Source organism: Neofelis nebulosa, chromosome 9, assembly GCF_028018385.1.
Source record: "Neofelis nebulosa isolate mNeoNeb1 chromosome 9, mNeoNeb1.pri, whole genome shotgun sequence".
Lineage (NCBI taxonomy): Eukaryota > Metazoa > Chordata > Mammalia > Carnivora > Felidae > Neofelis > Neofelis nebulosa.
Genome location: NC_080790.1, coordinates 38,545,000 through 38,550,999, shown reverse-complemented (window position 1 = coordinate 38,550,999; position 6,000 = coordinate 38,545,000). Strand labels below are relative to the sequence as shown.

General features: G+C 48.3%; 1 pseudogene; it reads left to right on the top strand.

The window, feature by feature from the left end:
- The first annotated feature begins 2,430 nt into the window (after window positions 1-2,430).
- LOC131486440 (small nucleolar RNA SNORA72) lies at window positions 2,431-2,536 on the top strand (annotated as a pseudogene).
- Window positions 2,537-6,000: the final 3,464 nt, after the last annotated feature.

Below are 6,000 nucleotides of genomic sequence, written 5' to 3'. Positions count from 1 at the left end.
ATGGATGCCTTTTTTCTAGCCCTCATTACCCCCTCTCTTAACACTTCCGCTCTCGTGGCTCACTGCTCACACCCTTGTCTTCCTCCCTCCTCATCTCCAGTCCTCCAGCACCTCTTTCAAGTTGTGCCTGTCCCCAAAGATCCATCCTCTGAGGGTCATACTCTGCCTTCTACGTGACAGCAAGCTAATCGAATGGCCCAGTGTTTACTGCTGTCTGTTGGGCCTTAGGACTCATATTGTCACACTCTTCTCCACAAAAATGTTTGTGTTTTAATATATCTTTATAGTCACAGTGTCTGAATTAGAGGAGAGACCTGTTGGAGGCCATTTTGAGGAAGGTGTTCTTTCCTAGTCCAAGGAAATGAAAATGGAAAAAGGGACTTATAGAAAGGAAGATTTAAACTAGTTCATAAGATTTGGGGGAAGGGAGGTCTTCAGAATCAATCTGGGAAAAGGAGTAAAAAGCAAATAAGCAAAGATAAAGCAACCCTCACTGTATCTCCTCTTCCTTATCTCTAAGAATTTGGGCCTGCCACATAAAAAAAAAAAAAAAAAAAAAAAAAAAAGGTTGACCACTCTTGTCTCCCTGGCCTTGAGACATTGGGGCTGCTGGTGATGGAGGGACTGACTCCAGTAACACTGAACAGATTGGGGGAGGTTACACAGAAAACTTTAGGTCTGCTGAGGAAACTAAAACCATGAGGTTAGAGCCCAATGTGGCATCAGAAGCAAAGACCTTGACCTAGAGTCTCTCCCAGGTCTGTGTCTATCTTCTCCACTACAGCATGAGCATCTGGGAAAGAAGGAGTCTGGTCACTCCAGGGTAGATGCTTCCTTTTCTTCTGAGTGGGAAAAGACCGGGCTAGGAGGCCAGCTGAACTGGGCATCTATATGACCCTGGTGAATGTGCCTGATTTTTCTAAGCATCAGAATCTCCTCTTATCTCTCCTTCCTCCTCCTCCTCCTCCTCCTCCTCCTCCTCCTCCTCCTCCTCCTCAGCGAGGCGCTGGCCTTGACTGGCAGTTCACTTCCTGCTTTCCTCTGAACTCCAGAGCCCCTTGAGGTGAAACCCTCCTGCAGTTTTTAACCACTTCCTACCTTGATAGCACAGTGCTTTGCGTAATCTCCAATACCAATTTCTCCTGATCAGCTCTTGGTTCGTTGGGGAGGGAGTCATGACTTGCCCTGTAATACCCCTGGAACTCAGTCCAGGGACCGGCAAACACAGATGATTGGAAAACACCCGCCTTCCTCCTGGATTCCCATGCGTCCAGATCAGCTCCGAAGGCTGCAGAGACGCAGAGGACCTCGCCCAGGCTTCAAGGACCGCGGGCCACTCGGGCTGCAAACGCGGGGAGGCGGGAGGCTAGGGCACGCCGGCGCTGGAGCGGAGCCGGGATGCCTCTGCTCCGGCCAGGTTCGAGCCAGGCCAGCCAGGCGGGCCGGCAGAGCGGCTGCAAACCTGGCAGGTCCCCGCCCCGCGGCTTGCGGAGTCCCCGGGGGCCCTGGCGGGGACTAGGCGCTGGGCTCAGCCGGCTGTCCCGGGACAAGGCGCGACGACGCTCCGTTAACCTCCTGGCTCGCTCTGATATCGAGGCTGCATAAAGGGAGGGATCCCATGCAAATGAAGGCCCGTGTCGCGGAAGGCTAAAGACTTTTAATTAAAGGAAGGCACCTGGAGACCCAGCCGGTGGGAGGAGGTAACTAGAGCAAGTCGGCCACCGCTGGGCGGGTTGGGAGAGAGCCAGCCCGGCCCACGCGGGGCTCATCCTCATCGCGCCCCCCCCCCCCCCCGCTTCTCCCCATGCAGAGGAGGGCACCTGGAGGAGGCAAGGGGCCTTTCTGTCCTTTGGAACAGCTCTGACATTGCACCGCTGGCCCAGCGCCCTGGGACCCAACTCTCAGACCCCAGAATGGAAATATTCTGGAGGAAATAAATGACACCGAGTGACCAGGCAAGTGAGAAATAGAGTTGTACTCCCAGAACTGCCAGAGTCAAGACCTCTCTGCTGCGCAGCTGGAAATTCCAGGTAGCACTGAGACCAAGGATCACATCTGGGGAAGGTTTTCGGATCCAACTCTATTTTATCATCATCATCCCTAAAAACTTCAGAGCATTTAGCAAGCCCTGTGCCATGTGCTTTGCGTATCTCATCTCATTTAATCATCAACAACACTCAAAATGTGGGCGTACTAATTATCCCCATCTCACAGGGGAGGCAACTGAGGTCTAAAGAGGCTAAGTCACATCTTAAGGTCCTCCAGTAAGTGGCAGACCAAAGCCTCCAAGACTATCCAGCTCCAAAATTCAAGGTCTCAGGGCCCTTTTCTTTAGGAGTAAGAGCACCCAGAATGGTGGGAATGGCAGCAGACAGCACCTTGGACAGCATCCCCCACGTAGTTGATGCTTACCAAGTAGGTGCTCAATAATTGTAATGCTCCTCCCAGGCTAATCATTCACTATATTAAGACCAGGGACATGTCCCCAGACCTAGTCCTTTGTCTAGGTCTGGTTTGATAAGTGCTGGTGATCAACCAACTCTGACTCATCTTATGAGGGGACATGTCTGATCCTAGGTTATCTGATCAAGCCTAAGAAATAACAACACAGCTAGTGTAGTAACTTCAGGATAACCGTTGCCAATTTGCTAATTACCACTTGCCATTAAATGAATTTGAAAACTAAAAGTAAAAGAATTTATATGGAAAGGCAAGGAAAAGAAAACTTGAATAGTCAAAATAAATTGTGGATAAAGAAAAAAGTTGTAGGATTCACAGCACTCAATTTTCAGAATTACTGTAAAGCTACTGTAATGAAGATAATCTAGAGTATTGGCAGATGGAGAGACACATAGATTAATGGGTCATAGGAGTCCAGAAATGCAGTCATACAAATATGTCCAGTGGATTTTTGACAAAAGTGCAAAAGCAGTTCAATGGGGGAATAAAGTCTATTCAACAAATGATGTGGGAGAATGGACACACATATGCCAAAAAAAATTAACCTCTAATAATTGTAATGCTCCTCTTCCCTTGCCCAGAACTTCCTTCATATGTCGGGGGGTGGGGGGACAGGGAGGGTGGATGTTGCCCTGGAGGATGACTATGGAGAGATAAAATATAGAACACAAAAATCATCTACTAGCCCCCAAGAGCCAGGTTTATGGACAAGGGCATCTCAGGTACCTAGATCCCAGCCTCTAGACCAATCTCTTTCCTGCAAGGTAACATGGAGAAGGGCGAGTGCTGTTTACTGCCTCTCCCTCTCTCTTGTGGAAAGGTGTGCTGAGAACTGGGATCTCTGAACCCATGAGTAACTAGGACCCAAGGTGGTCCTGGTTGACCACAAGCTCCCTGACTCAGATTCACCTCTTATAACTTCTCAGTCTTCTGGCTCAGATCAAGTGCAGATTCACTTCTGTTTTACTCACTATACACCAGGTGCTCAAGAATCTTGCAGTGTAAGAAGCAAATTCCTTATTCTCCTGTCTGTTAAAATCAAGGTTGCTGTGTCCACCCAGCTGAAGGCTACCGCATCGTGCCAGCTTCCTTAGGGTCACCTATGATGAAAAAAGTAAATAACCCACGCAGGGTGGGACTGTCTTAAAGTCACTGAATGGTCTGTGGAGTGAAACCTACCAGTAAGCTTTGCCTGAGCGTCTACAGGGTGCAAAGCCTCCTCTGACCCCTCACTCCTCCAGGGACAGTAACAAATGCATTCTTGTTGTGCAGGTCAATATTTTACAGACCTCGTTTCTTTTAAGATCATCTACAATCATATATGACAAGCATCATCATCCCCCATTTTATAAATGAGGAAACTAAGTCTCAGAGAGGTTAGGTAGTTTGCCCAAGGCCATTCAGCTTAAAAGTGGAAAAGGGGGGGATGTACTCTCTGACAGCTTGATCTGGTTCTCCAGAGGCCCACCCCACAATGCTCTTAGTCTGGCAGATTCACCCAGAGTTCAGTAGCCCCAAATCCTTGCCTAGTGGCCTGCCGGTTCTGTGAAGGAAGATCTCCTTTCAAGAGTGGACTTCCTGCGAATCCTTGGACCCAGTCATAACAGAAGGAAAATCTTTGGATTTCTAAAATATCAAAGTTAGTGATCAGCAGTCTTCACCACCCAAAGCAAATGTTGGAAGACAATGGTTAAAGCCAAAGTGCACCGAGAGTCAAAGAGTAACGATCTTGCCAGTGTCTGCCACTCCTCGTGAGGCACAGAGCCAGGCTGGGCTTAATGCTTCTTTCTCCCTTACCCACTTGTTCCTGGCTCTCAGAACAGACCAGGGACAATGGGTCTCCCAGAAGAGATCCCTCCTCCCCTTAAGACCTTTGAGACAACACCCTCCCCAGTTTAGGGTCCCTGTAGATCAGGGCCCCAGAAAATCCTGGCATTGATGGAATGGGGTGCGTCTTGGCAAGGGGACCTGCGCGTTTAACACAATGACCTGATTGTGTGGCTTGTTCCGACTCAGCAGCACTCTGGTCACATGTCCTCTGGGCATCAGGTGCTGTGACCTTTGCCCAGAGATTTGGAGCCCTTGGTGGCAGGGCTGAATGCCAAAGAGGAAGAGGCTGATCTAGCTGTCTCCCACTGCCCTTGGGGTCTGGGGGAGGCTGCTCCCTGTACACCTCTCATTGACCCTGGCCAGGGCCTGAGCCCGACTTCCACCCGGATTGTACTCAGAGCATCCTCAGCTGCCTGTAACAAAAAAGCAGCAGGCAGGTGGCATTCCCAGGTAAAAAGTTAAGGGCTACTGAGTTTCTGCTTCTACTGCCAGCTGCCAAGAACCAATGGGGGGCACACACGGCTGAGACTTTGGCCCAGTGTTTGTCTTGTTAACTGCTGTGTGTCCAGTGCCCAGCACCACTTGGTCACAATAAAGTCATTGTGTTATCCTTGCTGCTACCATTCATTCCAGCGAACACGCACGCAAGCACCAATGTTTACTGAGCCCCTCCTATGTACCAGGCACTATAACAGGCATGGGGAACAAAAGTGATGAGCACTCCTTGCCCTCATGCCACTTATCTGTTACAGGGGGCGGGGGAGGGAGAGAACAGGTGACAAACAAATAAATAAGTGATAAATATAATATGTCAGTGGTGGAGAGAAATAAAGCAGAGGAACAGGGATAAAGAGTCAGGGAGAGGGTTGCAATAAGGGGGACTGGAGAGGGATTCACTGAGAAGGTGATTTGGGCCAAGACTTGGAGGTGAGGGACAAGCATCAGGCTAATGGGATGAGAGCAAACCTGGCATATTTGAGGAAGGCCAAGAGGCCATTGTGGCTGGAACAGAATAAAAGAGGGAGCGAGGAGAGGAGATGTATGAGGGAAGTGACAGGTGACATGCCCTGATGGAGGAGGACTTGGGAGGCCACTGTCAGAGCTTTGTCATTTTCTCTGAGTGAGAGTCCAACTGAATATGCATTGGAACATATTAGAAATCATGCCAGCATAGATAGAGATAGGAATAGAGATAGAGATAGAGATAGAGATAGAGATAGAGATAGAGATAGAGATACATAGTATTATTATATATAGTGATATATTATAAATATATTTGATGTATATTATATGTAGCATTACACGTTATTATATAGTAGATACACATAGCAATAGTAATACACGTATGTACTGACAAATGTATTAAATGAAATCATGGGTATGACAGCATTTGTTCACCATAAAGAGTGATATCAGGCTATAGTATTATTACAACTTAAGAGTTTTCAAAGTGCTTTCACACGCAGTGGCTCCCAAGAACCAACCCAATGAGATTAAACAAGAAGCTATCCTTAAGCACTTTGTATTGAAAACGAGAAAACTTGGGTTTAGAGATAGTGTGTAGAGTGTTTTTTGCTCGAGGAATCACTCTAGGAAATACTCCTCTATGTTATTACTTGGGAGCCAGTACACGTGCCAGCTCCTACACTCTCCTTCTTTATGAAGATGGGGACACCAAGGTCCGAGAAGCTGAGTGACGTCCCCAAGGTC